Genomic DNA, 26895 nt, shown 5'->3' on the forward strand with positions numbered 1-26895 from the left:
AACTCTTGAGAGCTATTTTACAGGTCTTGCTAAACATATCATACTTTCCTTTTTGTGCTTTTGAAGAGTTATGCTATGTAATTTAAAATAATTTTCAATAAGTTTTGGCACATTCAGTCTGACCAATTTGGTGAGCTACACTTTTACACATAGTAGTTAGCTAATCAATTAAATAATCGATTTAGTGGACCTTGAGTGACTAGTCACAAGGGTCCTAGGTGACGGTTCTTACGTGAGTGAGTAGTAACACTATGTGACCCCTCCCCTATGGGAAAGAGAAGCTCTCTCTCTCTCTCATTCTTCTCCTTGTTCTTTTTCTTGCTTTTCCCCATTTCTCTTGTTCTTTTGGTTCTTCTTCCTTCTCTATTGCCGTTCTTTTTCTTTTGGTTCCTGTTCTGCTCTTCTCTCTGGTGGAAGGGGGAAGGGGGGGGGATGCAGGATGCTTTATTATTTGTAGAATTTTTTGTTTTTTTGCTTATTTTTAGACAAAAAAATGTTTGGGTCCTTGGTCATCACTTAGATGACACTTAGGTGTCCACTAGTCTTTTAGGGTCTATTTGATTGTGGTGACAAATAGTCGCTTGAGACTATTTGTCTCTATTTTGATTTGTGCAATAAAACATTCCCAAAGTTGTCCTTGTTTTTTGAGACAAAATGCTGCAAAAAGTGGAGAAAAAATTGATTATTTCTCCCTGAAAAATTATTCCCAAGTATCATCTAGGGCATGATCAGGTTGTGTTGGATGATCCCTCCCTTTACCTGTAACGCCCCAAAATTTCGAACCTTATAATTTCCTTGAAATAGTTGGAAAATTCCTTTTCTTTACAGAGTTTATTTCTAAAATCAGCGGAAACGATTTCTTTTAAAAGAAAAAGGACAGGTTTGACAACCTTGGGCACGTTAGCGAGAAAACAAAGATTTACCATGGACGATCTGCAATAATACTTAGGAAACCATTTCTTCTATTTAAAGAGAGTATCAAGTTTGTACAAAATTTGGGTTTCCTAAAGGGAAAACCCTATCAAAAACCAAAATGTCCAGGAGAAGAACTACGAGCAGAAACAGTGGATCCTTAAATCATCTCGCAGTCGCGCCATCTTCTGATGCACCTAATCGTCACCTGTACCCATGAAATGGGTTAGTTTTGCGAAAAACTAGCAGGAGAGTACAAAGACAGAAAGAACTAAATTAGGCATAGATAATTTATGCAGCAGGTAGTAACGAGCAAACTAAGCAGATAGATTGGAGGAATAAGCTAAGTACAACAAACTGAAAAGGGTGTGCATGCTCAATTTAGTTATTACTTGATAACCGACCATGCGGGTACATACATGGCACGTGAGTCGAAACAATCGAGTCCAAGCTGAGTGTTCATTATGTTAAGTATTTTAATATACCTCGGTTGTCTGACTGAATCCTATTCCTATGGAGACGACCGATGGTCGAGAGAGTAAGTCCCCAAGGCCTGATAGGGATGCATCCAACTTCTGCAGAAGTGTTAGGCTAACTTATGTAGCCCCTATCCCTCCCCCTAACATCCGATGACTGGGGAAAAACGAGTCTTTTTCCCTTTTAAAAAGCCATAAATGGTCTGTCCATCGAAGTTGGTACCCTTCGTCCTCTCTCTTGACGAAGCCAAGTTGAATTGAGCGCGAGGGGGTTTCTTAGCCGTTGCCTCATTCTTCATGCTCTGGTCCATTAGACCGAGATGAGCATCTTGCCTATGAAGGCGATCCCATTTTTTTTATATGTGTTTTCAACAATGTGCACTAAGCATCAATCGAGGTCATAAGACTCTCTCATCCAATCGTCGTAGTACTAACATGTCTCGCATGTTCAAGAAGTACATTTACGAGGAAAGGGATACATGTCCTTAATAGGAGCCTCGGGAGTGTGTTTCGCAAAGATATAATGTTTTTAAAAGCTATTTTAACATTTTAAATCTTTCAAAATGACACACAACTTGCCAACATATGGCATGTGATTTTCTCGAATCTGACATCCGATGACGCAGTGTCTGGGTGCTATGTAAGTCACGACACTAGTTTTGGTAAATGGGTTTCACAAATGAACCCATCACCCAACAACTTGATCTTGCCCCAGATCAAGGGTTCTCCCAAAACATATTGGGTAAAAAGAGGAAAAGGTATTCCTTCCGAATACGCTGAGTCAAAGGCAAGGCAAAAACGAAAGACAATAATGCGAAAAAAGAAGTGCCTGGGCGCGAAGCGCGACGGCAAACAGGAACTGCGAAAGCAAGGGACAAGGATCGCGAAACCGCGTCCTTGAATTAAAAGACAGTAAGTAGTAAATACGAAAGCAAAAGCCTGGGCGCAAAGCGCGACGGCAACAGAAACAGGAAGTGCGCAAGCAAAGGACAAGGACCGCGAAACCGCGTCCTTGAATTAAAAGACAATAAGCAGTAAATACGAAAGTAAAAGCCTGGGCGCAAAGCGCAACGACAAACTGAAAAAGGAAATGCGAAAGCAAAGGACAAGGATCGCGAAACCGCATCCTTGATTTAAAAGTGTACTTATATACGTATAAGTATATAAATATATCATTAAGTCCTTTCGATCATTAATTATTTAAGCTTGATTTAATTATTTAAGTCCTTGTGCAACTTCTCCTACCTTGGGGTATTGCGAGGAAGTCGTCTACGAATGTAGGTGATTGTTGGTTTAGCTTGCGGGGCGCGAACGGGCTCCGTTGCGTAACACTGCACAGGTACGTAGTTTAACATACATAAAATGAATATATGTAGGGAGAAAACTCGGTTTCTCCGCAACTTAATGCAGGGGTCATCGACCCCTACCGTTACGAAAGAGAATGGGGTAGGGTTCAATGACCCATGCCGTTAAAGGAGATGGGTGCAGGGGCCATCGGCCCCTGCCGGATACCTAAAGGAGGGCAGGGGCCTTTGCCCCCTGCAGAGTCTTCAAAAGGAGGGGCAAGGGACTTCGAGGCCCTTGCTGGTTTTTAAAAGGAGGGGCAGGAGCCTTCGGCTCCTGCCAGCCTTTTTAAAAGAAAGGGGCAGGGGCCAAAGGCCCCTGCCAAGGAAATGAATAGGGTGGGGGAGAGTGCAGGGGCCAAAGGCCCCTGCCGAGCCCTTGCTCGATAGAAAAAGAGACAGGGGCCTCAGGCCCCTGTCGGTTAAAAGAGGGGCAGGGGCCATTGGCCCCTGCTCGGTTTCTGAGTGGTGAGGCAGGAGCCTTCAGCTCCTGCCTCCTTTCTTAAGGAGAAGGGTAGGGGCCATCGGCCCCTACATGAAAGGGAAGGGCAGGGGCCATGGCCCCTGCCGGAATGGTGGAAAGGGCAGGGGGCGGAGTCCCTTGCCTGCTAAGAAGATGAGGGCAAGGGGGGCGGAGCCCCCTTTCCTGTCAAAAAAAAAAAAAAAGAGGAAGGCAAGGGGGCGGAGCCCCTTGCCTGTCGAAAAAGAGGAGGAAGGCTCGGCAGGGGCTGCCGGCGAACCAACGGAAGAAGAGAGGGGGGCGGGGGTGTTTACCTGGGCTGCCGAGGAGAAAGGAGGTCACCGGGGAGGGGCTCGCCGGCGAGTGGATGCCGTGAAGGGGAGTGAGGGAACGAGGGGGAGAAGGAGTCAGGGAGAGAGAGGGCAGAGACAGAGGGATGAGAGAGAGAGTCGGTGTTGGGGGAGGCTCGTAAGCCCTCCCCTTTCACCCTTTTTAAAGGGAGGGGTGCACACAGGGCCCGCCCCTTGTGTCGCCAGAGACCCCCCCCCCCTTGCGTGGGCTGCCAGTCCCCTCGAAAACCCTTTTTGAGGGGCTGTGCACGAGTTGGATCCGGGTCAGGTCTGGACCCGACCCGGGTCCGAAACTTTTAAAATTTTTTTTTACTGGTTTTTACATTACCTCACTGTTCCTGGCCATGTGCTCCAAAGGCAAGCTCATCACCAGTGGTTGACTCCCATTATCAGGGTAGCAAACTCATCATCAGGCAACTCTCTAGGAAATGCCTTTCCTTTCAGTTGTGACCATAGTCATAGTTTCCCTCACTGATCAGCAGCATCTGTCCATCCCTTGCATTGAAAATTTGAAAAGAATTAAAAACCGACCCATCAAGGCTCCAGAGTCCAGAATTGGGATTAGGCATGGGTTTGGTGGTTATCTTTGTGTCTGCTCTCCCAGGTGCTCAAGTCGTCCTTACCGACCTCCCTCACATCTTGCCCAACCTCCTTTTCAGCGCTGTGACCAATCAGGAGGTTATGAAGCTAGCGGCCCTGGAGACAACCTGTTTGTTGATTGCCTGCAATGGGGTAACCGTGATGACTGCCAAAACCACTGTGTTGTGGACTTGATCTTGGCATCTAATGTTGTCTATCACAGCCACCTCTTTGGCCTTCTTCAGGTGCTTGGGTTCCTACTAAGCCCTATTTTTTCTGTTTTTGATGTGCTAATTGTCACGGAATCCAAGAAAAAAAAGAAAATGAAGAAAAATAATAATTTCATCAAACATAAATGAAATCCAAATGCATTGTCGTAATACATTTGGCTAAATGCAACAAGCTATATATAGCCGACAAGAACATAAAGAACAAATATTTTATTACTAAAAATATTCACAAAGTTTACAAGGCAACCTCACAACAACACTCACACACACACACACACACACTATTTACTGTTAAGATATATGTATTATTGGGTATGTATTTACATACCAAAGTATACCTAGATGTACTTGGTATGTCCTTTTGTATATCCTTTTTCTTCGTAGTTTGTTATAAACTTGGACTTAATTAAACTCGTATTAGTATTGTTTTTCAATCTCGTTAAATATTTTAATATGATTTAAAATATTTATTTTAATTTTGTATAATGGTTTTTTGTGTTATTCACATGTGTGATCTTATGAGATCTTGCTTAATTTGCCTTTGAATTTTCTTTTATTTGATATGCTCTTATGTGAAACCTAGATACTTTATTTGAGTATTTTAAAAGTATTAAAGTTATATGTGGTTGTTTCTTTGTGATCATGGGTATTTTGTTATTTCTCAGAAATTTGAGTTTGTATACATGATTTTGTCTTATTGATTTATGATCTTTGTGCACATGCTATTGTCTTATATTTTAGATACACATTAATGAATGATTCTGTTTATTCATGCATGAGCTTTTAAGCATGTTTTCTTCATTCATGACTTGTTTTTTATGAGAATTATGCACTCAACTTTGTGTTAGGGAACGACCCTTCGACCTACCGATGGATCGATGAAACAAGTACGAAAAAAGAAAGAGGAGAAAAAACAACCACACACGAAAACAAGGATTTAACATGGTTTGACAAGAATTGCCTACATCCACAACTACACTGAGCCTTCTTCTTTATTGATTGGGATACACAATACAGAAGAGGATGCTTCCTTAAATAGGAGTCTGAATTTTACATGGAGTCTACTAGTGTTGCCAAATATAACAAGGAGTCTAGGGTAAAATTACAGAACTACCTTCCAAAAAAATTCGCCAACACTTTGTGGATTTATCTAGGTAGGACACAAGCTCCACACTTCTCCAACACTTTGTGGAGTTTATGTTGAACTCTTCTATGAAATTTATGATTGAATATTTTGTGCATTTTGTGAGAATAATAAAAACAATATTTTTACTTTGTGTGTGATCTCTCTTGCCCTTGGTGGCTTGTACTCTTTTGACTTTGACTTATTAGCTTGTTTTTATGACCTTAGTAATTTTGTGTGTAATTATTGCACTTGAATGATTTGTGTATTCTTTCTCTTAAGGGATTACATGCTTAGTGTAACGTTATCATTAGTAAAATATTATTTTTTAATAGGTATTTGTGAGGGCTCTCTTTGGAGACCTTAGTGGCTTTTGTGCCTTGTGAGTATGTTATTTCTTGGACTCGTGCCTCTTTAATGAACATCATGTTATATGTTTTTACATCGTGTATTGCTTCACATGGGGATTTAAACGTTATGCTTGTAACTTGTCATGATCTTTTCATATGATTGCACCTCAATTTATTGCACGGATTTGCTAAAACTTCTTTGAGGATTTAAACTCTTGTTATTTGACTTGAAACTTTTATTTTCAAATTGGTTCTTGCTTGCTTCATCCTTTGAAAAGAGATGTCTAAGGCTTTTTTATTGCCCCTTAGTTTTGGCTTAGTCCATCCCTTTTTATTTGATGCATCCATTACTTTTCCTTTGGCCTTCTGAGGTGTGTTGTGTACACCTTGTTGTTATGGAGCCAAAGATGTTCGATTGTTGGAGGTGAGTTGCGTACACCTTGTTGTTATGGAGCCAAAGATGTTCGATTGTTGGAGGTGAGTTGCGTACACCTTGTTGTTTTGTCAGTTTAGTTTGCCAATTTATAAGTGTCATGTTGGCATTTAGTTTGGCTTTAACTGACTGTTGTTTAATTTTTACGTCTGTGAGTGTGTTGTACCATTCATTTGCTTATTTGACCCTTGTTATTATGTTGTATGCTTGTATCTTTATCAGTGATCACTAAACTGTTATTTGCTTGTGTCTATGTTGGTCCCTATGGATTAAAGCTTATAATATTGAAAAATTTATTGCTCTTGCCTTTTGAACATTGTTCTCAATCTTCTTGCTTATTTTTGTTGACATTAGGGGAGTTAGCTGCACCTACGAATGATTTGTCTCCATTACAATATTTTTACCTCTTGTTTTTCTACTCTCCCCTCTTATTTGAGTGATTTTTCTTTGGACAAGGAATCTTATTTGATCAATTTAGATAATGAGAAAACCCTCCCAAGGGGGGGCGTCCCATCCTATAAGGCTCTCTAGGATGGGCTAACAAACAAAGAAAAAAAAAGTAATATGGTAAGAATGGAAGAAGGAAAGAAAAAAAAATATGCTTGACCATCCTCTCTCTCTATATGTATATATATATATCTAATATTATAACTATTTATTTTGTCTTTACAGAATTACATATATGTCTATATATATTGTGTTATAGTCCCTTTGTTGTAGTTGTTGCTTTATGTTGCTTCCTCATTACAGGATCTAACGGAAGTTGTGAATTGAGCCAAAGTTCCTTGAAGATATGAAGATTAATTCCCATTATGATTATAGTTTGAAAAGGCATTTGAAGACCTATCTTTGTATTGTTTGCAAACTTCCGGTTACTCACCGTAAGTTTGAGGGGTGGTGGTAAGATATATGTATTGTTGGGTATGTATTTACATACCAAAGTATACGTAGGTGTACTTGGTATATCCTTTTTCTTCGTATATTCTTTGAATTTCCTTTTGTATTCTAGGTATATTTTTGCTATACCTATCAAGTGTAGCATAGGTATTGTATAGATTGAGTATACTTAAGGTATGCCATTAGGGGTAGTGATCATGCATATATTTTGCATTTTATTCATCCATATTTATGCATGATTCATGGAAAAATCATGTTAAAAATTCATTTTTTATCGTTGTTTTCGAGAAAGTGTATTAAATTGAATTTTCGGAAAAAAATTGCATTTTCTAGTTCGGCCCTGCGTTTTTCAGTGTTTTAGCTAGTTTAGAATTTTTCTAATTTGTAGTTTAGTTAGATTAGGACTTAATTAATTAATTTTAATTAGTTTAGGAACACCCCTTTTTTTTGTGAAACACGTTTTTCTCAGAAGAACCATTTGGAATTTCTGAAAATTAAGTGGAGTTTTTCTGAAAAAATGTGTAGACCTAATTCTCATATTATAAATAGTATTTTTCATGGCTGAATCCAAGTTTTTCCCTTCCTGTAGCCTACGCCCCCCTCTCTCTCTCCTCTCTGCCTCCCTTTCTTCCTTTCCGCCCTTTGTTCGGTCGACCAGTTGCCTACCTCTTTCTTCTTGCTTCTTATGCTTTCAATCATTCTTCTAAACCTCGTCGTTGCCGGTTCCTCATATCCCCTCTGTCGGAGAGAGAGAGAGTGGAGTTCATTTGATTGCAGTGGGAAATACCACCTTCTTCTTCTCAACCCTTCCGTCGGAGGTAAGCCGCAAGTTATACTTCTCCCCCTTCTCCGTAGTGTTTAGTATCATGGCATGCATCATAGTTAGTTTTATCATTCTCATCACATATTGCACGATTTGAACTTGTTTTATTTTTAGCATATTAGATTTCTAGCATATTGCATCGTAGAGACTCTAGTTAATCTTAATCTTTTATAGAAGTAGCTGCATAGTTAAATTAGTTTCTTTTAGCGTAAATTTCTGTTGCCCGCAACCAAACGAAAGCTGAGTGATTTCTTCAATCAAACAAATTGCTGTGATTGCGTATTGCATAGCTTATTGTCAGGAGTTCTAGCAGAGCATCAACCACGAAGACGTAATTTCAAAACCAGCGTGGTCGTGAAATCATGCCGGCAGCCCTGTTTTACCACAAAGCTTTATTCTTGGCACAGCTGGTTTGGGGCAGACCCAAAAAATCAAATCAACCTCCCTACATCATGGGCTGTGGGATGCACGATTATCAGCCATTGTTATGTGTTTTTTTTTCATATCACGCAGCAGAAAAAAAATAGCATTAGACACTGTTTACATTGGGCGATCAATGTCAAACACGAAAAACGCATGATTGACATTGATTCTTGTTAGTTAGCGGTTATATTCCAGCAGCAATAGATATCTGAATTAATCTTTAGGTTATTTGATTGGATTAGATAATATTATTTTATCGTTTTAGTTAATTTATTTTAAGTTGACGTTTTCTCTTAGTTAGATCACGTTTAGCGTGTTTTGACTCTTAGTGTAGATTAATACAGCCATGCATAGCCAGACCGTGTTAGTTTCCTGATCAAACTGGTTGTTCAAGTTCACATTTTGATAATTAATTACTTGATTAGTTAATTTAATTTAGCATCAGTTCATCGATCAAATTAGTTTTTAGTTTAAATAGATTAGATTAGATTTTTGTCTGTGTCATGTCTTTGTTTAGTTAAATTTAGTTTATGTTTTTTCTTGCATTAAGACTATTAACTTGTTTTAGCCTAGTTCATACTTAATTAGATTTTATAAATAGAGTGCTATTCACGGCGTCTTTGTCTTGTAGTTAGTTAGCTCTTGTTAATCTTTTGAATCTTGAGTAGTCGGTTAGCTTTATTCTGGATTGCTTATTAATTAATTGTTTTTTGTCAAACTCTAAATTCCATACAGCAAGTTAGCTAGTTAGTTTAGTAATATGTTAGTTTTAATTGATTCTTGATATTCGGTTAGTGTATTTTCTTAATCTCTTAGTTAGATTGTCATTAATTTGTTAGTAGTTGAATTAGTTTATTGATTTGTAGTTAATTTATTTTGTTATTTTGTCTTTTAGTGTAGGGTTAGTTACATGTTATGAGTTTATTTCATGTTAGTTTAATTCACGGTTTTTGTGATTTTTGGCTGAAACCTATGTCACAGGGATTCGGCTAGCAGGGTGACGCACCCGCGTCGACGCGGGTGCGGCACCGGGTGCGGTCAATCCGATTATGGGTGCGTTGACCGCACCCAGGGTCATTTTGGTCCATTTTTTTGGATTTTTTTTATAAAAAATTTGCCCTACGAAATGGGCTGCAAAATTTTAAATTTTTTTTTGCTGACAGCTGCTTGTTGCTGCTGCTCTTGTTTTATAAAGGGGCACTTGTGTCCACAACATCTGACGAGCTTTGTTGGCATCCCATGCTATTCCTGCCTCCAAACAATTAATTCGCAGCATTGGAAAACATACTGTTAACTTGGAAATGATGATCCATCTTCCTCAAAAATTAAAACCAAAATTCAAGAGCCTTTTGAAGTCTTTATCCTTCAAGGCTTCAACCATCCAGATCCTTCTTCGTCAAGGATTTTCTCTCTCCATAATAAATGATAATGGTGGTGGTAGCCTTGGTGGCTATTAGTATTCACTTTTCTCCTGACGAGATGGGTACTCTAGCCGTAGCCTTGTGTAGACCTCTCTTTTCCACATGTCAAATCCAATAATTTTTTGTAGCTGTCATCTGTGTGCAACTGTATATAAAATGAAATTTGAAGAACCCTAGACAGTGGCTTGGCAGTGGAGCCGTAGGCCTCGTGAAGACTCTCTCCAACAAACCACATCAAACCTTTCGCTTATATTTTTTTTTGTGAAGACCAGGGAGTTTTAGACATGATTAAATCATGATAGTCAGTAGAACGCAGCAGGCTGGGTCGATCAGATTGCCAATCCTTTCGGTTCATCAATTTTGTCCCGTTGCGCCAAAGTACACAACAAGCAGAACGTGGGTAACAAGTCTTCAAACAAACACACCAGCAAAAAAAAAAACTGGACCCCCGACCCGTGCCGGGGGAACCCCCATATATATATTTACATTTTTGCCCCTGCCGCACCCCCGCACCCAGGTTTTTTGGAAGTGCCGAATCCCCGCACCCGCACCCGCACCCATGTGACATAGGCTGAAACCAACCTTGAATTTTTGTGAGTTTTTGTGTTTTGTTTTGTGTTTCGTCTTTTGATTCTTGCAGGGAAGCGTTTAGAAGTGCGGTGAGCCCTCGAAAGTACCCCTGAAGAGCCCTCTGAGATCCCGAAAAGGTCCTCTCAAAAGGCCCTTCAGGCCCCTCAAAGCCCTTCAGGCCTCTCAAAGCCCTTCAGGAGCCCTCAACTCTATCAAATAGCTAAAACACTAAGGGACAAAAAGCTCAAGCACTGAAGACCTTTTCTTTTTAGATTAGGCTTTTATTTTATTTTATTCAATTCAATTTGAGGTTTGTAATAAGGTACTTTATTTTTATTTGTTTAAGCCCTCTGCAGAGGGCCGCACTCTCATTTAGTTAATTAATTTTTATTTTCAAGGCAATAAAGAGTAGTTTAGCTTTTTTGTGGAATACAAAGTATTTTTCCCGTTCCCTGAGTTCGACCCGGACTTCACCACTAGTGTGAATCGGTTTTTATTATTTGATGCAGGGTTTGCACAAACATTTTTATTGAAAATATTGTTTTAAAATGCTTTATTGAAAAAGTTGCATCAGGTAGAATAGGAATTTTTATTTATTTACTAGTCATTACTTAAATGACTATTTTTCATTCTTTATTTTTATAGTTTTTTGTCAAAATATGTTTACCAATCTAGCTGTTGGACTAGTCTCAACAGCTAGTTTGAAGAGGTTCAACTAGCCATTGGACCTCTCCCAACTAGCCGTTGGGCTAGTCCCTCCTTTTACTCCCTCTTCCTCTCTTATATATATATGGGTAGGTGTGTGCCTTGTACAGTGAGAGAGGGATGGGTAGTTTAGGTGTGTGTATGAGTGTGTTTGTAGTGAGGTTTTTCTTGTATATATTTTGTTTATTTTCACATCAATAAAGTATTTAGTTTTTTATATTTTGTTTCTTCTCTTGTATTTTCATCTGTTATTTTTAGTTTCTTGTGTCTCCGGTTCTGTGCCATTTTTGTGACATTTACATCCATCCTCTCTCTCAAAATCTACAATGAGGCATATGGCTCGTATATATAGGCTGTGAGCATACTAGCCGTTAGGATAGTTTAAGTGCTTAATGGCTAGTTTGACTAGCCGTTAGACTAGTAGCCATTAAACTATCCTAGCGACTAGTAGGACCCCGCAACTAGTTGGACTAGCTACACAAACACTAAAATAAAAATAAAAAAAGCAAAAATAAAAAAATAAAGATATATGAAAAGCCCTATTCTAGCCTACATGTATGCAATAGGCATACTTATCCTAAGTTAATAGGTATACCTTTGTCTATACCTTGACTAAAAAGCAAGATACAAACAATAGGTATACATTAGTATACCTTGAATACAAAACAAAATGAAAGATAAATACAATACACTACAAGACAAGTACATATTTCTTGACACTAATCAAACTCGATAAAAACTGTCCATCCTTTTCCATGCATGTATCAAACATGGGAGAATTTGTCACTAGGACAAAATCTCTAAGTAAATTTGCCTCTAGGACAAATAGTCTTTAGAGACTTTTTGTCCCATTAGGGGCATGGCACCTAGGCAATGCCTATTATTTTTTACTACATGGCCTTTACATTCACTTGTTATCACCCATTATGAGGTTACTTTACTAATTCCATTGGTCGCTAAGATTGTTATTAATATTTTTTGTGTATTTGTCTCATGGAAATTCTATGCCCCTCAACGAAATATCTAACCCATAAATACATCATTATGGACAATTGGTGTTTTTTTTGGGGTTAAAACGTGTGTTTATTTTGGATAAACAAAATTACGAAAATAAGTGGCCCATTGGACAAAAACCCCTTTAATGGGCAGGAATTCAAGGTTGTAAGTATCGTATCGTTATCCGTATCAGTCAGGCCTAAAATAAGATATGTATCATATCACATTGTAAAAAATCATAAATTTTTAATAAAAATTTCAAAAAAAAAAAAATGAAAAATCAGAAAAAACTAGCTTAAGTTAAAAAAAAATTAGAATACATGAAACAATGATGAATTGCACAAAATATAACCAGAAAATCACATATAATGCATTTATGTCTCTATGAGCTGCATAAGACATCATAAAACATCAACTATCTCATAAGAACAATGCAATCATTAAATATCTTGCAATTAAGAACATGCCATAAGACTCATACTTTCATATTATATAAACAAAAATATTATGGCAATATTTATACTCGATTTTCAATCAGTTTCTACTCATTACTTGAGTGCCCCATTGCTATGCCAGATCATCTGATGCCATCTTTGTTGGAGTATGGAGTTTGATTTATACCTTGATATAAATCTCTAATTTTCGCGGATCTAACTTTGCTGTAAGTTGGCTGGGGGAGGGGAGCGCCCCCCCAAAGCAATTTTTTAGAGGGTAACTTTATTATTTTATTCATAATAAATATTTTTTACCTTAACCCACTTCCTTGAGTGAAAAAATGGTGGAAATGCACTTTTAATTTAGCAAACTGTAAAAACCCTCTTTTGTGCACAAATCACCCCTCAAATTGCTCTCACGAGTCCTAGGGTGTGTGAATACCTCTCTAATGGCTTCTACACAAATGAAGGAGTCTTTAAAACATAAAATTGAAAAATTATGATTTGGCCATTTTTAAGAGGTGTATCATACGATACATCCCGTATTGTACAATACACCCTGTATCGTATGATACAATAAGATACAACTATGATACATACTCCTATCGTGATACGAGTGTGTATCATATAAATATTCTTTATAGTAATGATACGTATCGTACGATACATAAAACATTGGGAAGGATTATAGTTACCAGAAACTTCTTGTTAGATGGGGAAGCTTGCTTCCCCAAAATGAGGCGAATCTTTGGGAAACCCACTTCTCTTTAATAAAAAACCCATTTCTCAAATTGATTTCCTCTCGCTTCATATCACTTTTGACTCGTTTCTCCCCCGCTTCCTATCTTTTTCATATTAAAAAAATAAATTTTTATAGCAAGCTTGCATGTTGATTTTATATTGCTTTCTACTCGTTTTCATGTTGTTTTTATTCATTTTTGCTCCCACTTCATGGTAGAGGAGTGTGGAGCCTGATATAAACACCTAATTTTCGTGGATCTAACTTCGAGGTAAGTTGGTGGGGGTGGGGGGGGGGGGGTTGCATGGGGGTCATGCCCCCTGCATGTAAGGTGGGACAAAAGGGCACTTCATAACAAATGGGTATATCGAATCAAGGAAGAACTTGATGGCAACAAGAGATACAAAGTGAGGCTGGTTGTAAAAGGATTCCAACCATGGTTGCCAGTCGAGGAAGCGAGAGCGGGAAGTGATATAGGAAGCATGAGCGGGAAGCGAGGCACTTTCAAAATTTTAGGAAACGGGAAGCGTGTGACGACTTAGAAGCGAATCACAAACCGTCTTGAAAGCGAACCAGAAGCAACCTAGGAAGCGAGGGGGAAGCGAAAAAAGAGGAAAAAAATAAAAAAAATAAAAAAAAATGAAAAAAGGGGGAAGAGAGGGGGAAGTGTGGGGGAAGCACGCTTCCCAAAAAAGGGAAATGCTTCCCTGCGCATTTCGGAAGCGTGATGTTTCGCGCTTCCGAAACACGCTTCCCCATATGCCTAGGCGCTTCTGATAACTTTGATTCCAACAGAAGGAAGGTATTGACTATACTAAGATTTTCTTTCTTGTCTTTAAATTGACTACAATCAGGTTTGTATTAAGTATTGTTGCAATTAAAAATCTACACTTAGAGCAATTAGATATGAAAACTTCTTTTCTTCATGGTGATCTAGAAGAAAACATTTACATAATGCAACCAAAAGGGTTTACCATGTAGGGTAAGGAAGAGCTTGTGTGCAAGCTAAATAAAAGCCTCTATAGTTTGAAGGAAGCCCCCAGACAATGATATAAGAAATTTGATGGATTCATGTGTAACCACAGATTCATAAGATGTCTGATGAAGCATTGTTGTTACTTTAAGAGGTTTGATGATTGTTATATTATTTTGCTTTTGTACGTAGATGATATGCTCATTGCAGGATCTAACATTCAAGAGTTCAACAAGTTGAAGCAACAATTATCAAAGGAGTTTGCAATAAAGGATTTAGGAGCTATAAAGAAAATACTTGGGATGAGAATTTCTCGAGATCGAGAAGCTGACTCTTTGAAGTTGACTCAGGAAGATTATATTGAAAAGGTATTAAGAAGGTTTTGTATGCAGGATGCAAAACCTGTAAGTACTCCTTTGCCAAGTCATTTCAAATTATCGTAAGAGCAGTGACTCAAGTCCGATGAGGACTATGAGTAAATGTCTAAAGCAGTGTTGTGAAAAGCGTTGAGGCATAGCGAGGCGCTCCACCAAAATCTGAGGCGAGGCGTAAAGCGTAAGCCTCAATTTTTTTTTTGAAAACTTTAAAAAAACTATAAAAAATATCTAAAATTATAAATAAATAAAAAATGCTTTATTGATGAAGCAACAACCAACAAGAAATAAAAAACCCTTCTCCAAATTTCCTTCTTCTCCCAAAAACCCTTCTTCAGATTTCAAGGTACGTTGGTTCGTCTAGAGACAACATAAATTTTTATTTCCTTCGAATTTAGTTCATGTAGTTCTCTATAATTGATCGCTCAAAAGTTATTATCAGTCACCCATGAGTTTTCCGATCACAAAATCACCATTTCTATCGAAATTCAGACGGCCTATCTAAGAAAATATGGTCAGGGAATCATATCCTGTGTCGTTCTACAATCGACTGTGCGAATCGGCGTCCTTGTCATCCTCTTCGCCGTTTTTGATCTTCCCTTCAACCTCCGATGTTGATTCTCTCTGTTCCCTGAAGATCGTAATCCATGTTTTGACCTCCAATTCAGTTCGGTATTCCTGCTACCCTGTCTCATCCTTTACTGAGGTTGACCGACTGGCTGGATCTAGCCTTCGATCTGATGATCAGCCCATCTCTATCCTCTTGATTAATTGGTGGTGCCACTGTGACCTGCGGCGGATTCTAAATCTGGGGCCGCTCGCTCATGTTTTCGTTGTCGACAGCCATCGACCGATCCATTTGCATGATCTTAGCAACAAAAACAGCCAGGTCGTTGTTCTCTACACTTGGAACGATGCGGCCATTGACGATGTTTCCTATGGTGTCGACATTTCGAAGCTCGCTAATGCAATAGATTTGGATAGCGTGAGGCGTGTACGCGTCACCTTGAGGCACGCCTCGCCCTGAGGCATATGCCTCAAGGCGTATGAGGCGCCTCAGGGCTTTTGTGCCTTATGCCTGCGCCTCAAGGCACAAAGCCCCTCGCCTTGAGGCTAGGCGCGCTTTTAATAACACTGGTCTAAAGTTTCATATGCTTTAGCAATTGGCAACTTGATGTATGCTACGGTTTGTACCAGGCCAGACATAGCACAAGCAGTGGGAGTCGTGAGCAAGTACATGTCGTATCCAAGAAAGCAACATTGGGAAGTTGTGAAATGGATCCTTCGATACTTGAGAGGTACCCTAGGCATTGTCACTTTATTTTGACAAAGGTGACATGATTTTGCAAGGTTTTGTTGATGCAAATTTAGGTGGTGATGTTGACAATCATAAAAGCACCACAAGTTATGTTTACACGTTGGGTGACACTGCTATAAGCTGGGTCTCTTAGTTGCAGAAGATTGTGGCTCTCTCCACCACTGAAGCAAAATATGTTGATGTTACTGAAGCAAGCAAGGAGATGATTTGGTTTAAGAAATTTTTGGAAGAGTTTGGCAGAAAATAGAGCAATGATATCATTTTTTGTAGTAGGCAAAGTGCGATTTATCGGGCAAAGAATTCAACATTCCATGCCAGAATAAAGCACATTCAGATGAAGTATCACTTTACTTGTGATCTGTTAGCTGATGGGTGTCAGGACTTGAACTCAGGGGAGGTTGGTATTGCGTATTCTTGCGAGCTGGGCATGAGGCACGACTCACGAGAGAGGCATGCACTGTAATGAAATGGAATAAATATAAAGAGACATCACTTATGGACTTCCAAGAACACAATCAATCAAGAACACTTGATTGATCAAGCCACACCACCCACACAAGGGTAAAAAATATTCTTGTATTGCATAGAAATGCTCTCAAGAAGCACGAGAAATACATGGGCCTTAAAGGCCTATTTATAATACAAGGAGCTACAAGGGTGCAACCCAACTAGCTATTGGCTCCAAGAGCTAGTTGGAGCTGCCCAATCACTTGTATCAAAAAAGTAAAAAAGGTAAAAAGTAAAATAAAACAAAAAACACAGTCAACCCCTAATAGGCTGATGCCTATTACAAGTAAAATGACTAGAATACCCCTAACAGGTATTTCGGTTTATATATATATATATATCTTAACACCACCTCTCAAACTCATGGTGTAACAAGTGAGACTTTGCCAAGTAGGAAGTTAAATATGTTAAAATACATGTAATCAATATATATATATATATATATATATATATATATATAAATATATATTCAATCATACCCGATAGGGGTATTTTAGTTATTTCACATGTACCCAATAGGGGTACTTGTTTTTCTCTTTTTATTTTTTGCATTTATTTTTTTTTTATTTTCTTCCTTTTTACCTACTTAAGGGGGCCCCACCATTGAGTCGTTGGGGCCCCCAACGACTCCATGGGAGCCCCCTTTGTGGCTCTTCTTTTGAGGCCATTTGGCCTCCCCCTTTTCTCTTTTTATTTGTATAAATAGGGGTGAACCCCTTTGTATATTTTCATTCTTGAGAGCTCCCTCTCTTTCAATAAGGAGGCATTTATATTTTGTGTTGTGTTGTCCCTTTGTGGACTTGGCTATTATCTCTTTTGTTTGTCCGTTGGTGGACATTGTAAGTGCTTATAGCACTATTTGTATTTCCGCATATCTCATTACATGGTATCAGAGCCTTGTGTATGCTCTTGGTTTTTGATATAACTAGTTGACTAGTTATATTTTTTATTTTGTATCTCTCTTTCTTGGTTTATCTTCTTAAGAGAGGTTTAAATGAAAGGAGAACAAAAGATTGATCTCTCTTTCAAACTTAATGGTTCCAACTACATGATGTGGGCCACCGCCATGGAGAACAATCTCAAGGGCAAAAAGCTTTGGGGATATGTTATGGGTACCATTCCGGAACCGCAACTCCAACTCACCAAGATGGATGGTGATCAAGAAAAAGCTCTTGAAGGAAATGCCCGCATGAAGGCCATTGAAGATCACCAATCTAAAGTGGAAGATTGAGAAAGGAAGCATGCAAAGATTCTTGCTTGGTTCATGAACAATGTGGAGCTCAAAATTTGCGCCAACATTGCTAAATTTCGGATGGCTAATGATGCATGGTTCTTTATAAAAGGTATGTATACTCACTCAAAAAGACCTTGCTCGTCAATTCTTTCTCTAAGAAAAAATCCGGACTATTAAGCAAGGGGAAATGAGTGTAAGAAATTACTTTAGCACTCTTGGACCCTTATGAGATGAGCTATCTTTACTAAAACCAAAGTGGGTTTCTAGTGTAGATGTGGAACTAAGAAGAGAACAAATGGAAAAGAACACTTTTTTCGATTTCTACATGGGCTCAGGCCCGAATATGAACAAGTTAGATCTTCCCTTCTTCATAGATCTAAGCCTCTTCCTTTGGAAGATGCCATAGCCGAAATATGCCAAGAAGAAACTCGTCTTGGCATGATTAAGGGAGGAGATGATTTTGGCCGTGTCTAAACTCTGCAATCATGTGAAAACCTATAAGTCTCCACACTTTGGGAGGAAAAATAACTATAATGGCAACTATAGAAAAGCCATTTGCCATCATTGCCAAGAATCGGGTCATATAAGACCTAATTGCCCTAAGCTAAATGAAGCACCAAAGAATAAGGTTGCCTTCGTTGAAGAAATTTCTCAAAAGAAGGAGGAAACTATCAAAGGGAAGGAGTCCTTCTCTCTTGCTCAACTATCAGAAGCACTTCAAATTCTACTCAAATCGCCATCAACCTCGGGTGCCGCCATAGCTTCTTCTTTTCCTCCAGGTATGTGTGATCATCACAAAAGTTTTCCTCTCGTTCCTCTTTTTCTTCTCTTCGCCTTTCTAGCCTCTATTCCCTTTTTGAGGGGGGATAAAAGATAAAAAAGAAGAGAGAAAAGAAAAGGAAGAAGAGAGAGAAACTCTTTTGCAAGGGTAAAAAGAATGAGAAGAATCAGATAAAATGCAGGACTTACGGATAGACTCTTGAAGAAAATGGGAATAAATACAAATCCTGGAAATTTTGAAAGATCAAGGGAATTTTAGAAAAGGGATTTCCATGTTTTTTTAAAAAAAATTGATATAAAAGGGAAAAAGAATGTAGATAGAGGAAAAATATACACCTAGGTTTCTAAAAATAAAGGGAAGTTTTGGACAATATACCCAGGGTTTTGAAAAAGGTTGATATATGTATACAAGAAACACCACAGCTGCACAAACAAGGATGCGCACATAACACTCCCTAATGGCTGACTCTAAATGCAATATTTGAAATGGCTTGTAGGACCTTAATCCTAACTCTAAGATTTAGATCATCTGATTCCAATCAAGGTATGCCGATATACTCAAGCCGAAGTACGTGGCATATAAAATATTTCTTCGGTTCTAAGGTAAATAGCTTCCCAACATCCTTGAGCGCCTACCGATATACCTCGGACTATGGCCCTTAGGTACGTGGTAGGGGGGCGCGAACCCAAATAAGTGGCCCAGTTGTGAGGCTCTTTCCCGAACTATGGTTCAGTGAGACAGCCCAGCAACGTGAAGACCGGGACAATATAGGTAGGGATGTTTTCGAAAACATGTTCAACATGCAATAAAACCAGAAAGCTCTAATGCAAGTCCTAAAAAAGATAAAATTTAAATGAAGTGAAGCATACACTTGCATACATTGTTTGCATTCAATCCCTAGAATTGAGGAGAGTTGTATTTCAGACCTAAGTCTAAGTGAGCATGGATATATTTCCTCTATATGGTCCTACCAAACCATACTTAAATCCTATATGCAATGATGTTAGCTAGGACAGAGTCTAGGCTCCTAAGGTTTGCATGGAAATGAAGCTGACATTGGAAGAATAAATACTTAGATAATATCAAAGCAAAGCAAAAGGCAAAAATTCGACCGGACGGAGACGAGTTCCATCACGGTCGCCAACTTCTGTGATCATCGCAAAAAATTTCCTCTCGTTCATTTTTTTCTTCTCTTCACCTTTCTAGCCTCTATTCCCTTTTTGAGGGGGGATAAAAGATAGAAAAGAAGAGAGAAAAGAAAAGAAAAGGAAGAAGAGAGAGGAACTCTTTTGCAGGGTCTCATCTGACCAAAATTTTGAAAATGTTTTAAAATTACTCACCTCCGTTTTGAAAATTTGCGGGAAAATGGAGAGACAGGATTCGCTCGTCGGTACGAGGTTTGACCGTTCCCGGCGCCTTTACCAGGGGTAATCAAATCAATGATCAAATTTATGCCTTTTTGCTTTGCTAAAATGTCATCTAAGAATTTATCCTAAGTCTAAAATGCACAAAGAATCATGCTTGTGTGAATGCAAGGATGCATGCTTTTTTGAGAAAAAAATGATTTGGAAGTTTGAGATTTTTCAAGTGATTCTGAAATAAATATAATAATGAAGAAATGATTTTTGAAAGTTGAATCTAACTTAGAACTTTGAGATAGATCTTGGGAAGGTATTTAGAGTTCTAAGTTTTGAAATAATCAGAGTTGGAGAAATAAATCTTGATTTAAAAAGAACGAAGAAAAGGGGAATTTTGAAGCTGAGATAGAAAAAATGAAGTTTTTAAAGTCAAAATAGACTTTGAATTTGAATTTTGAATCTGGAATTCGAAGTAGATGATGAAATTTGAAATGGAATTGAATTCTAGATTTAAAATTTGAAATCAGGATGGAATTTGGATTTGAGAAATCCAAATGGAATTTGGATTTGAGAAATCCAAATGGAATTTGAACATTGGATTTAAGAAGTCCAGATGTGATTTGAAAATGGAATTGGTTTTGAAATTTGGAATCCTAAATGGAATTAAATCTGAAGTCTGGAATCCAAAATGAGATTGAATCCGAAGTCTGAAATCGTAGATGGAACTGGATCCGAAGTCTGAGATCCAAGATGGAGTTGGATCCGAAATCTGGAATCCTAAATGGAATTGGATCCGAAGTCTGAGATCCAAGATGGAGTTGGATCCGAATTCTAGAATCCTAAATGAAATTGGATCCGAAGTCTGGGATCCAAAAATGGAGTTGAATTCGAAATCCGAAATCCTAAATGGAATCTGGATCTGAAGTCTGAGATCCAAAATGGGGTTGAATTTGAAATCTGGAATCCTAAGTGGAATTGGGTTCTAATTTGGAGTTTGAAAGTCCAAAATGGGACTTTTGAAGATGGATCTGGGTTTTGAAAACCCAGATTGAATTTAAAACTTAGGAAAAATCGAATTTTGAGATTCAGAATCAATCTCAAAACTTTGATTTTGAATTTTGAGAATCAAGACTCAATGAAAATAAAGGATGAACTTGATTTAAAGCTTGAGTTTTGAAATCAGAAGATGAATTAGAAATTTCAAAGTTAAATTAAACTTTGAAATTGAATTTTGAGATGTTGATTTGAATTTTGAAATTGAATCCTGAAAATGAATTTGGAATTTCAAAGTCAAATTGAACTTTGAAATTTGATTTGAGTGTGAATTTTTGAAAATGAATTTGAACTTTCAAAGTCAAATTGGACTTTGAAATTGGATTCTGAACTTTTGAAATGAGATAGAATTGATGAATTGAAATGAAAATTTGAAGAAAGATATTCAAGATCACTTGGATTTTGAAAAAAAGAATTTGAAAATATGATGCAATTCTATCCTAAATGATGAATGAACTTAAAGAATTTGAGACTGGATTTGAAAAGCATATTTCATTCTTTAAATGAATTGAAATAAGATTGAAGATATAATACATCCCTGACTATGGTCATTGAATGTATTATATAATAATCATATTTGAATTCAGGTGAAGAATAAAACATATTTTGGTGCTTTTATAAAGTTTAAAATGAAATTAACTCTCAATATATCCTGACTATGGCCATTGATATATATTTTGAGTTAATTTTAAGTTAAACTTTAATAAAAGAAGGAAATATTTAGAAAATATGATGATTTTTTTTTTGAAAAGGATCCAGTGTAGATCCAGTGTTATTCCATAAAAGATGAAAATCGTAAATTTTGTTCACATCCTGACTATGACCATTGATACAAATCATCAACTTAGGATTAATCACCTTTTATAAACTGGTGCACGTGCCATTCGTGTTCCCATTTATGACATTTTGCAATAACAGTGGAAAATGATATGAAACATACATTTCTAGAAGGTATATATGCTCATGCATTCTAATCTATACCAGAAATATAAAATTCTCATTAACCTAGTTATTACAATCTTGATTCCGAATGAAAATTACAATTCCTAACTAAGGAAGAAAAACAAACTTTTCTACATAATTCCTGCAAAACCAAAGTTAGTCACAAGGTAAAAGGTAATGGGAAATGTCTCATTTTAATGTAAATGCTTATGCTTGCTCTAAATGGAGAACATATATACAATATGCTAAATGTCATGTCTTAGACAAGAAAAGGGGAAATATGCATATGCTGTCTATGGGCTATGTGAAAAGCTGGTAGGAAGTTGCATATACATACTTGCCTATGGATGATGAAGACATATTATAAAAAGGAACACCCCAGCCTTCATTAGGTTGATAGAAAGGGGAAGGAGCTACAACTATTGGGTGTCATGACCAGTCCTAGAGGGGGTTTTAATGCAACCTATACTCGAAAAAAAAAGGATGGTGCTGGCAGTGCAAAGCACAGCAGCGGGCTGGGGATGGGTTATGGTTGCTGCATGTGGGTGCTGTGAGAACTGCAACTAGAAAACTACAGCAGGTTGGGAAATGACATGAGGATGACTATCAATGGGCATACGGGAGTAAATACTGCCACTGTAGACGCAGCAATGGAGGGCTGGAAGCCTCCGAACACTCGCACTCAGTATCATCTTCAGCAGAACGATACTTGTTACACAACATTGCTGGGTTTATTCTTTCATCCAGATCCACCAGAGTGGAATCAGATTGTCAGGTATACTTCCATTTGGACCCTTGCTCCTAGCATGTTTAGAGGCTTTAGTCATAGTGTCTTCATGTAGTTCATGTTCATTATCATCAGACTCAACACTGAACTTAATATCCGACATAAGACCAGAATGATTAACCTCATCTTTGCTTTGTGTTTCAGCACAACAGTGCCACATCTTCTCTAGATAGCTTCTCCAAAGAGTGGCCAATAGCTACAGAAATGTATGCTTGCTGATCCATGGGAGCTAACTGAATGAACTCCCCTTTCTTCCTTTTTTTTTTTTCGATCATAACTTCACTGAGCACTTGAAAGTGCCTAGGGAGCATCGAGGAATACAGGTTTCATCCTTAATGGTAGAAGGTGGGTATGGTGAGGCAATGGACTGGTCAGTAAAGATGGTGCTATGTACATACCTTACACAGTGAGCATGAGGGAGGAGCTGATAGTAATGGAAGTGGTGAGAGACAAAAGGGGCAACGGTGAGGTAAATGGCGACACATAATGCGATGAGAGGCACTATTGGTTAAGATAGGATGGCTTAAGCCCATAACAAATGCTGTCGGAGGAGACAGAGCAATTGAGACAGGGACTAAAGCCATTTGATCTAATACAAAACTCCTGTTACATTATAACAATGCTAAGTATGAACCATTCATTCCATAGTTCTGAACAAAACATGCTAATCAGGGCGAAAGAAGAAAAAAAAAATTTAAGCGCAGAAATGATTCAAGTACAGAGTATTTAAAGATAACAAGAAAAAAAAATTCATCTGAAATGGATATGCTCAATATGATGGCAAGTATCCTGCTTGTCTAACTGATATGCAATCCTTAGAAGTTGTAACAGAGTTTTCCAACTGATATACACAGATCTGATAGTGACAAAAATTTATATATATATATATATATATATATATATATATATATATATATATATATATATATATATATATATATTGGAATCAACTTCACACAGATGTTATGAAATAGCAATTTCTTCCCCACCGATTTCCCATGGTTTGCAAAATTAATCAGGAATCAAATATACTTGCAGAGAATATTGCACACACGACTTACAAAACCCAATATCATTGCTGGCAAGAAAGAAAAAAAAAACTAAAATGAAGTGAATCTTGGCATAACTCAGTAACAAGGCTGGGAATTAGTGAAAATTCATTCAATGGAAATAGAATTTTGACACCCAGATGAAAGTTCAAACAAAGATCATCGAGAAACAAATGAAGGTTGAGATGAGGTAGAATAAAACAAACCCGAGAAAGCAAATGCCAACAAGATCTATGAAAAAGAAATACTTTAAAACATGAAATATATTGAAAAGGGAGTTGTGAAATTGTAGCCATGAAATTGACACCTAAATACTGTGAAATGAACAATGAACATTGCAGAAACCATCGTATGCTTTGCCTATTCAGCAAACTACAACTTACAGAAATCGAGAGTTCTTCTTTTATAATCGATTATAGAATGAATTTGACCATTGTTGGAGGGCATCTCAACACATAATGTATTCCTTGGAGCTCGACTGATAAACTTCAAGATGCCCCACCGTGGAGCAAGTGAGACTCACGATGAAACCTCCAGCTCTAACTCGGGCGACTCCAGAGCAAAGGTTGTTGGCTTGGGATCTCATAATGAATGCAGAGTTGCAGTAAACGATAAAAATGAATCAAGGATACCGACGAAGGTGTAAAATGAAACAACCTAGTGAACGAGATGCAGCATGTGAAGAGCAACAAGATGATAATGAGCAGCAGATGGCATATTAAATTGGGTTTTTTCTAGCTTCCTGCAAATCGCCCTGGACACAGTTTAAACTAAAATGACCTAACGCTAGTTTCCCAAGGCCCAGATTATTTCCCCCATGATATTAACATCCATTAAATTCAAGGTCGTTCTTTGTTCTACTAGCATGATTCATCATCGTGTAAAGTACACTCAAAACCATCCCAAAAAAAAGGGAGATAAGAGTAGCGATTCTGATGTTGGCTAAACATGCATGAGGCAATTGAAACTGAGGATTCATGGCAAATTGAAGATTGACATGAGTATATAAAAAAAATGAGAAATCATGTATATAAACAGGCAATAAAAAAAAAAGAGAATTCTAGACAGGCATTAACAATCTGCAAAAAGATCAGAGTAATTCATGACTAAAAAAGGAAGAAAGCGAGGACCAGAGGCAAGAACAAAATTAATTTGGTTGAATCGGATGGGTGGCGTCAGGACCGACATCTACGATGCTGCCATTACAGGGGATTAACTGCATGCTATAATGGGAATTCAGGGGGGTGAGGATGTATATAATTATGCCATAACAGGGCATAAGTGTATACTTCCGTCAAAACTGTAGAAATGAATGCTTAGGCTATAACCAAGTATGAATATCTACCATGAAAATATATGTGAAAGAGAAAGAAGAAGAAAAGAAAGAAAAAAAAAGAAAGAAACCAGATAACGAAAATGAAGGCAAGAGAACAGGATATAAACAAATACTTGATCAAAATGAGAGAAAATTTAATAAGAATAAGGGGAATTGTCGGAACGAATGTTCCACTACTGTTACGCAGGGGTGGGCTGATATTGCACAAGCAACTCAACCTCACCAGAGGTGCGTCAATGGGGGCCAAGATAAGAAGAATAAAGAGGAAATCAAAGATTAGAGAGGGAAGAAAGAGCACTTACCGTGACGGGCTTGAGAAAATGGATCTTCTCGGTCTTTCTGATGAGCTTCTTCAGTGGTTGTTGAAAAGAAAAGATAGGTAGCTCAGCGGAGAGGTGAGCAATGGATGAAAGCTCGATGCCCCCTCCTCCAGACCCTTATGCTTTGCTTATATAAGAAGTGGGAGAAGAATTGAGAAGAGGGAGGTTCGTTGGAGATCGACGGACTGAGGGAGGCGAAGGTGCGATGGTTGGAGATGGAGGGCATCGATCGAGGATGGCGATCGACAGATGGCCATCGAGCAAGAGCGAGGGCGATGAAAGATGAGAAGAACCGTTTCGTGATCAGGAGAGAGAGAAAAAGCGCGAGGCAATCGGCCATTGTAAACTTTCAAAATTTCTAAAACAAGGTTCTAAAAAATAAAAATTTTCTTAAACAGGGTTTTAAAACTTTATCTTTTGTAATTTTTATGTTTTAAATTTTTTTGTTGTTTTTCTTCATGTTTTCGCATTTTTTTTGTATTTTGACAATAAAACTCTAAAATTTACGAGAAAACAATGGATTTTTGACATATTTTTGTAAAAATTGAAAATATTTACAAAAGGAAGGTTTTTCGAGAATTCAAGGCTATTCTCTGAAAAATTCTTCAGAAAGCTGGTTTGAATTCAGGATTTGAGAAAATTTTCGAGTTTTAAACCTTGAATTGAGAAATATAGAGCAATGAATCCAAACGGATGCCGGATGGACTGTCCGAGCCTTTCAAAAATTATTTTTGGTAATTTTAATTTGAAAATTAGACAACGGGGCTCAATTTTGGATTTTGAATTGGATCCGGATCCGAAATTGAGTCAGATATATAAAATGAATTCGATTCCAGTGAATCTGAGGAATAATCTGAAATTTTGAGTGAAAATGACTCAATTATACTTAGAAAACGGGGTCCAGGGGCAAAAAGAGGATGTTTACAAGATTTTAAAAAATTTGGGGTGTTTACAGTATGTCTTCTTGGATTCTTGATTCTAGAGCTTCCTTTCATATGACCTCTCTTGAAAATGGGCTTTTCGATTTGTGTAATAACTCTAAAAACTCTTATGTTTCAACCGCCGATGGTACATCTTTACAAGTAAAAAGTTTTGGAACTTTAAATTTTTTAAAAGATTTCTTTGTGCCAAACATAAGAGTGGTACCTCAACTTAATTTAAATCTTCTCTCTGTTTCTTAAATATGTGATCATGGATGTGAAATCTCCTTCTCAACTAAGGATTGCTCTATACAGGATCTCCGGTTCGGGAAGCAGATTGGGCAAGGCCATAGGAGGGGAGATCTCTATTATATGAGCAATTTGAAACTTCTCACTAACTCTTTTTGTAATCATGTCCAAGATAAAAATATTGATACTTGACATCAAAGACTTGGACATCCAAGTTTCTCAAAAATATACTCCTTTCCTTTTGGAAAGAAATTTTGTAATGAGAAATATTTTGTTTGCAAGAATTGTATTTTTGGAAAAATGAAATTCACTCATTTTCCAAATCGAACTTTTGTGTCCAAAAGACCTTTTGAGTTAGTCCATTCGGATGTTTGGGGTCCTTCGGTCATATCGAAAGGAGAATACTCCTATTATGTTACTTTCATTGATG

The 26895-nt window shown here is 37.8% G+C and overlaps 1 protein-coding gene across 2 annotated transcripts in view; it reads left to right on the top strand.

Annotated features, from left to right (window-relative positions):
- The window catches only part of LOC149848682 (TLD-domain containing nucleolar protein), an 86980-nt gene that overhangs the window by 38340 nt on the left and 21745 nt on the right, over positions 1 to 26895 (top strand). The window lies entirely within an intron of this gene.

This window comes from Nuphar pumila, chromosome 1 (assembly GCF_984573655.1).
Source record: "Nuphar pumila chromosome 1, dmNupPumi1.hap1.1, whole genome shotgun sequence".
Taxonomy (NCBI): domain Eukaryota; kingdom Viridiplantae; phylum Streptophyta; class Magnoliopsida; order Nymphaeales; family Nymphaeaceae; genus Nuphar; species Nuphar pumila.